This window comes from Odocoileus virginianus, chromosome 27, assembly GCF_023699985.2.
Source record: "Odocoileus virginianus isolate 20LAN1187 ecotype Illinois chromosome 27, Ovbor_1.2, whole genome shotgun sequence".
NCBI lineage: Eukaryota > Metazoa > Chordata > Mammalia > Artiodactyla > Cervidae > Odocoileus > Odocoileus virginianus.
In genome coordinates this window covers 37,435,670-37,447,277 of record NC_069700.1, presented here as the reverse complement: position 1 = coordinate 37,447,277, position 11,608 = coordinate 37,435,670, and the positions used below count along the sequence as shown (strand labels likewise).

The 11,608-nt window shown below is 39.1% G+C and overlaps 1 long non-coding RNA gene across 1 annotated transcript; it reads right to left on the bottom strand.

Annotated features, from left to right (window-relative positions):
• Positions 1 to 3,078: 3,078 nt before the first annotated feature.
• On the bottom strand, positions 3,079 to 8,281 carry LOC110140717 (uncharacterized). Its single transcript, XR_002314826.2, has 3 exons — positions 8,194 to 8,281; positions 8,041 to 8,098; positions 3,079 to 3,281 (listed from the first exon to the last, which is right to left on the bottom strand). It is a non-coding gene; the product is annotated as an uncharacterized lncRNA (long non-coding RNA).
• Positions 8,282 to 11,608: the final 3,327 nt, after the last annotated feature.

Genomic DNA, 11,608 nt, shown 5'->3' with positions numbered 1-11,608 from the left:
AATGGGCCTTGAAAGCATGATGTTAAGTGAAAAAATCAGACAGAGAAAGGCATAAACTTACTGGTGAATCTAAAATAAAAACAGAAAAAACCCACAGGAACTCATAGAGCAAATTACTGCTGGAGGCAGGGGTTGGGTAAAATGGGTTCAAATGGTATAAACATTCAATTGTAAAATAAGGAAGTCCTGGGGATGTTGTGACAGCATGATCACTATAGTTAATCATTGTTCAGTCGCCTAGTCATGTCCAACTCTTTGTGACCCCCATGGACTGCAGCACACCAGGCCTCCCTGTCCCTCACCATCTCCTGAAGTTTGCCCAAACTTAATCATCGGTGATGCCATCCAGCCTCTCATCCTCTGACACCTTCTTCTACTTCTGCCTTCAATCTTTCCCGGCATCAGGGACTTTTCCTATGAGTCAGCTGTTTGCATCAGATGACCAAGTTATTGGGCTTCAGCTTCAACATCACTCCTTCCAATGACTATCCAGGGTTGATTTCCCTTAAGATTGATTCATTTGATCTCGCTGTCCAAGGAACTTTCAGGAGTCTCAGTTTGAAGGCATCAATTCTGTATTGTATATTTGATAGTTGCTGTAAACCACCAAGGATCTACTGTATAGCACAGGGAACTCTAGTCAGTACTTTGTAACAATCTAAATTGGAAAAAAAAAGTCTGAATAATAGATACAGATACATACTGTGTACATATCACTGAACCACCTTGCTATTCACCTGAAATTAACATACCATTAGTAATCAGCTATGCTCCAATATAAAGTAAAAATATTTAAAAAGGAGAGCAAATCATAAAAGTTCTCATCACAACAAAAAATGTAAGTTTGTGTGGTTAAAAAAGCTATATGGGATTTTCAGTCTGCACCTCTCAGTTACAGTAACTTCAGCATTTGCAAATGGCTTCCACGACTCCTGCCTAAACCATTTAAGTCCATTCCCTTTGTTGCAAGTGAGAAAATTCTAAACTCAAACTGGTTTAGGCATAAAATGGAATGTATTTCCTGACACTCTGAAAAATTCAGTAATTGCAGGGCTTCAGCTGTACGAAGGGTTTAACTTGCTATCATCACACTTCTCAGTTTCTCTCTCTCCACCTCTTGGCTTTACCTTTTTTTTTTTTTGGGCTTCTGTTTTCTTAAAAAAAAAATGTAACTCCTAGTGCCAGAATGTCTGCAGAAGTTTGCTGGAAATAGTGAGCTTCTTTTCTGATAGCCCCTCTGGAAATCTAAGTGGTAATTCTGATTAGATTGACTTAAGTCACATATCAACATGGGAAATAAATAGTGTGGCTATGATAATGTGCTGGTTTAGACTGACACCAGCATGAATCAGGTGTTCAACCATGTAACACAGACGTGGATCCCCACATAGAAAACACCAAAAGGTCTTTACATATACATTTTTTTACTGAAATGCAGTTGGTTTACAATATTGTGTTACAATATATGTGTACAGCAAAGTGATACATATATGTGTATGTGTATATATATTTACTTTTCCATTACAGGTTTATTATAAGATATTGAATATAGCTCCCCATGCTATATATTAATAGTAGGTCCTCTTTTTTATTTATAGGAGTGTGTATATGTTAATCCCAAACTCCTAATTCATCCCTCCCCTTGGCTTCCCTCTTTGGTAACTGCAAGTTTGTGGTCTATGTCTGTGAGTTTATCTCTGTTTTGTAAATAATTCCATGTGTAGGCGTCTCAGGTCACTCAGTGGTAAAGAATCCATCTGCCAATGCAGGAGACGGAGGAGATGCAGGTTCCATCTCTGGCTTAGGAAGATCCCCTAAGAAAAGGAAATGCAGCCCACTCCAGTATTCTTACCTGGAAAATTCCAGACAGAGGAGCCTGGCAGGCCACAGTCCATGGGGTCACAAAAGGTCAGACAAGTCTGAGCGACTGAACATGCACACACAAATAAGTTCATGTGCACTATTTTTTTAGGTTCTAAGTGGTATCATATTTGTCTTTTTCCACTGAAAAATTTTGAGGCATTGATCTTCATCTAAAATCTGAGGTTACTGAAAGGAAATGGTAATAACAGAGGCTATGAAAGCAAATAACAAATGTTTATAAATAATTCCTTATTTTGAAGAAGTAAAAGACATAAGGCAAACCAGTTGCTCTAGTAGAACATGGTCTCAGAAGTAAAAACAGTGCCACTTTGGGGTTAAATAACAAGGGTCTCCTAACAGGTAGAAAAGAGCATATTCTCCACTATATTTTCAGAAGACTTTTCAGCTTCAGCACACTGAGGAATCAAGACTACAGCCTTATTCTGACAAGGTGAAGATATGCGGGTTGAGCAGAGCCAGGAAATGAAGTGTCCTGGAAGCATGTGAAGTAGAAAGGAGCCCCTAAATTGCTTCAAGGAGAATAATAAAGGAGTACATGAGAGGACTCTTCAAAACCTCATGAGGCACCTCTGTTACTCCCGGAAATTAGTGGCTTCAATCAGATGGGGATAAGAGACAGTGAAAAGTGATTACTACCTTAAAGTTTCCCACACTACATCCATAGGCTGCACCATAAACTGGTGAGACTACAGGAAACTTCAGTTAAAATTACTAAAAACCCACTATAGTAAATGCATTAGGAATAAAAGAAAAAACTACAAAGGCAAAGGGAAAAACAAAAAATAAGCAAAAACAACAACAAAAAAAGAGAGTAAGGAAAATTAAATTCAATCCAGGGAGTTGCACATTGCAGGGTATAGTCATGATGAGAAAAACAAAAATAAACTTAATATGAATCCTGATCTTGAGGAATCTACAATCTAGAAATCAATATGCCATTTACTTGAATAACTAAGATGTGAAAAACAATGAGAGTAATGCACATCTCTTTAGAGTTTAACGGAACAATAAAAATGTGTGGGGCATTTAGTATATTCCCTGACACACAAGTGAAACTATAAATATGGGGCTTACTGTTTAAAAAATAGTGAAAATCATAAGTAAGTTACATTAAAAATACTTCCCTTTTTACATGGAAGAAACAACATTTTTAGTAAAAGAAAACTGCAGAAGCAGAAGTACAATGGTGAAAATTTCAGAACATTTGTATAATTGCAGGAAAGGGGACCCCCTCACAAGACCCCGAGAGTGGGATCCTGCCTGACCCTCAGGGAGTTTGGGGTGGAGAAGTACATCCTTGGATTGCTGATCCTGTTCACAGAGCCAGCTGTTTTGCTTTTATCTCACTGTGCACACTGTTCGCTGAACCCATGGTAGGCAAGGAACGAGCGAAGAGGCTGGAAGAAAACAAGAGGAGATGTAGGAGTTGCAGACGCTTTCTCTCCCGGCTGGCACAGCAGCTGTAGCAGCAGACATAACATAACACAACGTAACTGCACATAGCACTTCAAGGCATTTGCAGGTGAAGCGTATATGCATATATACCTACAGAACAAAAGTAGCCTGTGGCCAAGCGAGTACCACGTGATGCACAGTACTGTAAGTGATCTCAGCTGTTGGACAACCGTGCAAAGTCATTGTTTACAGGGCGTGGGGCGAGAGAGCCGGACTGGTGCCATCTTGCTAACTTCCCCGCAACATCGCTATGTTTTAAATGGAAAACCAACAAGACCCTATTGTAGGGCACGTGGAACTCTGCTTAATGTTACGCAGCAGCCTGGATGGGAGGGGAGTTTGGCGGAGAACGGATGCATGTGTATGTATGGCTGAGTCCCTCTGCTGTCCACCTGAGACTATCACTACATTGTTAATCCTCTATACTTCAATATAAGATAAAAATCTTAAAAACATTGAATTGTGTGGAGACATATTTGCTGACAAAGCATGAGACCTTATCAGGATGGGCCTCCCATAGGTGGGGAGTAGGAGGGTGAAGGAACCCAGGAGAGCTGCTCTGCCAGGGAGCTCACAGTCTTAGGTTTCAGGCTTAAGGGGTTAGTTTCCAGGTTGGTGGTGGCCAATCACTCTGACTCAGGTCCTTCCTGGTGGTGTGTACATGGCTCAGCCAAGGTGAATTCCAGCAAGAAGGACTCTGGGAGGTTGGTAAGATATATGAAGTCTCCTTTCTCTTTTTGACCTTTCCTGAATGTTTGTTTGGTGGTGGCTTGTTAGTTCTTCATTCCTTACCAGGACCTACTGTTTAAGATAACTCAGTCAGTGGTTCCCCTAACAATGTCATCAAGTGGATCAGTTTAACCGGGGTGGAGGAATGAGTGAATGCATCTGATTAGTAACTTGTTAAAAAGTGAAAAGTAGGAAATTAATTCATTGGTAGCAAACTTCCAGAATATAGAAGAGTATTCCATGATGGGTAGTACCTGCTCTGGGTAGTGAAAACTAGAATTGATGAAAAGTATACCAAGGATGTAACACCCCAAAAAAGAGTGCAACATATTGGGTGATGGTTGGACCTGAAAATGGGATCTAGGGAACCGATGAAGGACTTTAAATCAGTGATCAGAAACTTGGTCTATTTTTTTTCCCATAAGTAACAGAAAGCCAGCAAGATTTTAATGTAAGAAGATGTTATTATAAATCTATTTAGAAGCATAGCTCTGGCAGCATATGGAAGAGAGAGGTACACATTTATTTAGGAAATTACTGCTATGATCCTGCTGGGAGTAGTGATAAGGCTTTAAATAGGATTATGTCAGTAGGGATGGCAAGAGAATGGATAAGAAAAATGATCCCCAAATACGATGAATAAATCATACTGCAAGTGGGGAGGAAGTGAGATGATTAAAAAAAAAAAAAAGGTCTTGTGACTTCTCATTTGAGTTTTGCAGGAGAGGTAATAGAAATCACAGGAAGAGAGAAAAACTGACATTATTTTGGCAGCAGAGCATGTGGTTAGCTTTGTTCAGAAGATGTTTGGAAACTCAGGTCTGCAGCTCTAGAAAAAGGTGAGCTCTAGAGGCTAAAAACCTATGAATTTTCCAGTGACCAGTACTAGTTAAAGCAGGGAATTGGTCCTATTTGCTTTTAGACAAATGAAGCATCCAAAATTATTGCACTGGATATAAAAAGAAAGCAGATTTAGAATTACCCTTTCAACAAATATTCTATGTGATGGCCCGTCTCGAATGGATAAAGTAGGCTACAGGAAACAAAATGAACTTATTTTATGGAATTTGCAAAGCAGTTGAAAATTACAGCAACTTACACATGAAGGAGAGACAGAAAGCAGTCCTTTAACTGAAAAAGGAATGAAAAAAGTGAAAATAATGCATCGTGCGTAAGTGATTATTGTTAAGAAGCTTTGTAAAGAAGTTGAACTTTCAGCTTTATGTCCTTAAGGCAAAGGTGAATTTTAATTATAAATTTAGCATCTAGTAAATGAACAGTGTATTCCAGATGATAGTAGCTAGAATGAGCAATCAATCTAAAGGACACTGAGTGACTTTGTAAATGTGCTTGCAGTGGGTGCTCCTGGAAGCCTGGCGACTTGCCTTAAGAGTCTCTATTTGAAATTATAGCATCAATTCACTTAAACTGTTAAAAATGTGTATCATCTGCTATTTCTTACTGGGATTACATAACTGGTAAAGAACCTACTCTTCCAGTGTTGAAAAGCACAAAATTGAACAAAATATATGAGACACTTGTTTTCATGCATTGAATAAGGGTTTTCTGAGAGGATGAATATAGAAGATCTAAGCCCCATATTCACCCAATGTTTCTACCTGGGGGCAATTTCCCAAATGCACACAGGGAGGCACCTTTAAGCAGTGAGTGGTGGTCTTCACAAAGAGGAGGAAGAACAGAGTACAGTCCAGGGCAGGGGCAGCAGGTAGACTTGCGGGGGGTGCAACCCAAAGAGGAGCAGTCTTCATAGAGGGTTTGCTTGTGGATCCCCTGTGAACTGTCGGCTGAGGGCTGGGCTGCATGTATTCAGGGAAAGACTCTACGTCCAACATCCAACGCAGAGTGACTGGAGTAGATCTAAGATCTGAATGAGATGCCAGACAATACGCCGGACCAAGAGGCGCTTGAGTTCTAAGCCAAGCGGAGTCCAGAGACCTCACTGAGCATCTTAAGAATCCAGTAGAAAAACCTGGAAAAATCATACCTTATGAGTAAGAATCACCCCCTGAAATAAGAGCTATGCTCTAGCAACCCTAGAACTAAGAACAATTGAAAGAGACTTACCCTAATAAGGAGTAAGACCAGATCTGAGAGAATCACAACCGTTTTCTAGTAATTTAATTGCTGTAAGATTACAATTTAAAGCTGTTTAAAGAAAGATAGCATAATCTTGACTCTCTTCCATGAATCAATATGCAAAGAAAAAGGAAAAGGAGATCAACGAAGAAAATAAGTGTCAATGAAGAGAGATTCTGAGATGACTCAGATGTTAGAATTAGCAATCAGATATTTTGAAACAGCTATTGGAAATGTGCTCCAGAGCCTTGAAAAAAAAAAAAAAGATAGACATAATAAATGAAGAGATGAACAATCCACAGAGAAAAGAAACCTATAGAAAGGCTAAGACAATTTTAATAAAGGAGGATCAGAGTTGGAAATTTCACACTCTGTGATTTCAAGACTTGATATAAATCTGTAAATAGTGCTCAAGTACTATAAATAGAATCAAGACAATGTGATGTTGGCAAAATAATGATATATAGTTCATGGAAGGGAAAAAATTATGATCTACTGATTTTCAACAAAACGCTGACACAAATTCAGAGGAGAAATGAATCTCTTTAACAAATTGTGCTGGAGCAAGTAGATTTCCCTCACACTATCCATAAATTTAATTTAGAATGAAGCATAAATGAACGACAAAGTGGAAGCTTAATTATTCTAGAGGAACTCATAGGAGCCCATCTTTGTGATATTCTTAGAAGGAATATAAGAAAAAATACAAATCTGACTTTATCAAAAGTAAAAAATCTCTACTCAATAAAAAGTAGTATAAAGAAAGTAAAACGGCAAGGCACACAATGAGAAAATATTCTGAATATATGTATTTGACAAAAGATTGGCATCCTGAGTATATAAGTAATATAACTAAGTAACAAGAAAACCAATAGCTTAATTAAAAAGAAGAAAGAATTTAAGAAGACATTTAACATTGTTTTGTACAGTGTTTTTAAAATGGCCCCTAAACTTACAAAACGGTGCTCAATATTCTTGTCATCATGAATACACAAAATAAAACCTCAGTGAAATATTTCCCACTCTCTATAGTGACCAAAAATTTTAAATTTTAGTAAAACCCCCAAATATTAGCAAAGATGTGGAAAAACTGGAATTCTCTTACATTGCTAGTGGGAATGCAAAATGGGTACACCTCTTTGGAAAACTCTTTAGAAGTTTCTGATAAAGTTAAATACACACCTATCCTGCCAGCTAGCAATTTCAATCATATATATTTACCAAAGGGAAGTGAAAGCACATGTTCACAAAAAGAACAGTAGAATACTTATAGTTGCTTTGTTTAAAATAGTTCCACATGAAAAAGCCTGCTGAACTAATGTCTATCAATATAGAATGAAAAAACTTCTGCTGCTGCTGCTGCTAAGTCGCTTCAGTCGTGTCCGACTCTGTGCAACCCCATAGACGGCAGCCCACCAGGCTCCCCCGTCCCTGGGATTCTCCAGGCAAGAACACTGGAGTGGGTTGCCATTTCCTTTTCCAATGCATGAAAGTGAAAAATGAAAGTGAAGTTGCTCAGTCGTGTCCAACTCTTAGCGACCCCATGGACTGCAGCCTACCAGGCTCCTCTGTCCATGGGATTTTCCAGGCAAGAGTACTGGAGTGGGCTGCCATTGCCTTCTCTGATGAAAAAACTATTTGTGGTATATTAGTGCAATAAACATTACATAGCAATAAAATATAATGAAGTAATATAAATAATAACACGGGTATAGTTTAAAAACCTACTGAGTGAATAAGAATAAAAATATTGATAGTGCCATTTATGTGGCATCCAAAAGCAGGCAGAATTACTCTAGGAAGACAGAAATCAGAACAGAAGTTGTTACTTAGGTGTAGTGAGGATTGACTGGCAGGGAACAGGGAAAAACTTACTTGGTGATGGAATTGTTCTCTGTCCTGACTTGAGAGTTGGTTACATAGGTGTGTGAATCTGTCAGAATGCATGATTTGTATGTTTAAGTTCTGCATATGTCACTGTACATGAATTTTACATACATACAAACATACACAGGAAAGAATGCTTACAGAGCCTCAAATATGTGCACTATAATGAGCATTGTGGGGGACCCAAAGGACAATGAGACATCATTAAAGAGATGATATATTTACTAAAGCAAGGTTTGAGGGTCTCAGTGCTGTCCTTGTTCAGTTGCTAAGTTGTGTCCAACTCTTTGTGACCTCATAAGTGAAGTCGCTCAGTTGTATTGTCCAACCCTTTGCAACCCCATGGACTATAGACCCCCAGGCTCTTCCATCCATGGGATTTTCTAGGCAAGAATACTGTAGTGGATTGCCATTTCCTTCTCCAAGGGATCTTCCTGACCCAGGGATTGAACTTGGGTCTCCTGCACTGCAGGCAGACTCTTTACCATCTGAGTCAACAGGGAATTGGCTGTAGCATACCTGGCTCCTCTGTCCTCCACTATCTCTCAGACTTAACTCAAATTCCCTTCCCTTGAGCTCATGATACTATCTAACCAGCTCATCCTCTGATACCCCTGTCTCCCTTTGCCTTCAATCTTTCCCAACATCAAGATCTTTTCCAATGAATTGGCTCTTCTCATCAGGTGGCCAAAATATTGGAGCTTCAGTCCTTTAGCTGAAGCTGAAGCTTTAGGACTTTAGCCTCAGTCCTTCCAATGAATATTCAGGGTTTATTTTATTTATGATTGACTGGTTTGATCTCTTTATAGTCCAAGGGACTCTCAAGAGTCTTCTCTAGCCCCACAATTGGAAAACATCAATTCTTCAGTGCTCAGCCTTTTTATAGACCAGCTCTCACATCCATACATGACAACTGGAAAAACCATACCTTTGACTACATGGACTTTTGTCAACAAAATGCTGTCTCTGCTTTTTAATACAGTGTTTAGGTTTTTCATAGCTTTCCTTCCAAGGAGCAAGCATCTTCTAATTTCATGGCTACAGAAATTGTCTGCAGTGATTTTGGAGCCAAAAGAATAAAATCTGTCATTGTTTCCACTTTTTCCTTTCTATTTGTCATGAAGTGATGGGACCAGATGCCATGATCTTAATTTCTTTTAATGTGGAGTTTCAAGCCAGTTTTTTCACTCTTCTTTTTTACAATCATTAATAGGCTCTTTAGTTCCTCTTCACTTTCTGCCATTAGAGTGGTATCATCTGCATATCTGAAATTGTTGATATTTCTCCTAATAATCTTGACTCCAGTTTGTGATTCATCCAGTCTGGCATTTCGCATGATGCACTCTGCATGTAAGTTGAATAAGCAGGCTGGCAATATACAGTCTTGTTGTACTCCTTTCCCTACCTTGAACCAGTTAGTTATTCCATGCGTGCTAACTATTTCTTCTTACCTGCATACATGTTTCTCAGGAGATGGGCAAGGTGGTCTGCTGTTCATATCTGTAACAATTTTCTGCAGTCTGTTGTGATCTATACAGTCAAAGGCACTAATGTAGTCAATGAAGCAGAAGTAGATGTTTTTCTGGAACTCCCTTACTTTCTCCATGATCCAGCAAATATTGGCAATTTGATCTCTAGTTCCTCTGATTCTTTGAAACCCAGCTTGCACACCTGGAAGTGCTCAGCTCACATACTGCTGGTGCCTAGCTTCAAGCTTTCCTTCAAGCCTCACTTAAAGGTGGTCTCACTTGTAAAGACATTATTAGAAGCCTTAGTGAAACCAAGAAGTATCCTGTGTGGCTCCTGTGAACACAAGCCTTTCAATGTCCCTCATTTCTTTGATTGCACAAAATAGGCTTCATTCAGCCTCCATAATCCTCCTAGAGTTCCAAAGGGCAGGTTCAAACACTTGTTAATTGGGGCAGGTGAGGATGCAGAGACTAGGAAGAAGCTAGCTGTCAAGACAAACAATAGTGCCGCCTTGGGGCAGGGTCCTGGTTCCCCACCAGGTGAGACACACAGCAGTATCTTTGATGTATTTTGCAGATACTGAAACCTCCACCAGGGAGAAGTTAACCGTATGCCATCCACAAGCACAGGTGTAGACCCCAGAAGGGTTGGAACCAGAAGATTGGTGGTGCTGCCTCCTACTTACCTCACTGCCAATCAATCAGAAGGTTGTCCATGAGCTGATCGCACCCTCTTTGAATCATTGTTATAAAACTCCTCACTACCACCTCCAGGTTGAGACGTTCAGCTTTGAGGGCATTAGCCCACTGTGGCCCACTTTGCCTGACAAAGCAATAAAGCTATTCTTTCCACTTCATCCAAAACTCTGTCTCTGTGATTTAATTTGGTGTCAGGGTACAGAAGCCAGATTTGTCTTCATTAGTAAATCATTCCTTTGTCCTTAGCAAAGGTATAAATACATTATAACAGTAATATTTTTATAAACTAAAACAGCTACTCTTTAAATAGATAACATAATCACTTGAGTACATTTTGTAAGAATATAAACATTTCAGAATTGATAAGTTTTACCATTTCCTTTATCTTTTAAACATGTTCTTGTTTCTTTTTGTGGTCATGTGTATCGCTTTTTAAATTTCATTCTCCATATTTTCCGTGCCTGGCCTTTTCCTGTCACCAGAATCTCTTTTCAGCGTCCTAAAGGAAGCTTTCTTTGCTTCCTTACTTGTCACTCTTGGGAAACAACTGATCCATTCCATCTTAATCAGAGAGTGCGCTTGAACTTGTCTTTTTAGCATTCTCAATCAGAGTGCTGAATACCAAGCATCTCTGCTGTGTTCCTTCTGACATCTTCTTTTTCTGTCTCCTCTTGGCAAAGCAGAAAAAGACAAGAATTATGCAGCAGCACGAAGCCTCTGGACTAAGTGAACACTCTGTGATTGTCTTTCTCCAACCAACAAGTTCTCTGGGGGACAGCTTCTAAATTGCCTTAAGCTTCCCTCTCAGTAGGTATGCTGAATGATCACTAATTAATTTGAACTGAATAGGCCCTTAACAACTCTCATTCACACAATTAAATCTTCGGGCTCTATAGACTTGAAAGGACTATGCCTTCCAAGAGTGTAACATTTTACAACCTAGATAAGGTTGGTTAGCAGACTTAAGGCGGCAAGTTCAGCCTAGCTGTTGTGGAACATATTACAAAGATAAGAATGGGAAACAGTAGTTGATGAGAACTTTAGGCATTAAACTAAGCCACTTAATTTTAGTAGAAAGTTAGGTGCTAATATGTAGCAACATGATGACGAGAACATTTGACAATAGTATGTGCGTTTTTTTTTTTCCCCCTGAAAATCTGAAGTTATTTTTATGTAAGTGATCTTCAAGTGTGGGGGAATGAAATCAGCTTCTAAAGGAAGAAAAGGTAGATTATTTAAGAAGCTGATAAAAATTATGTTGAGAGGATGAAAGTTACAAGAGAGCAAAATGATAGCTGATCAAGAATTTTGGGATTAATAACAGTTCTGTCATGCTTAAAAAGAGAAATTATAGAAAGCACCATCATTTGTCCTCACCCTTATTTAAA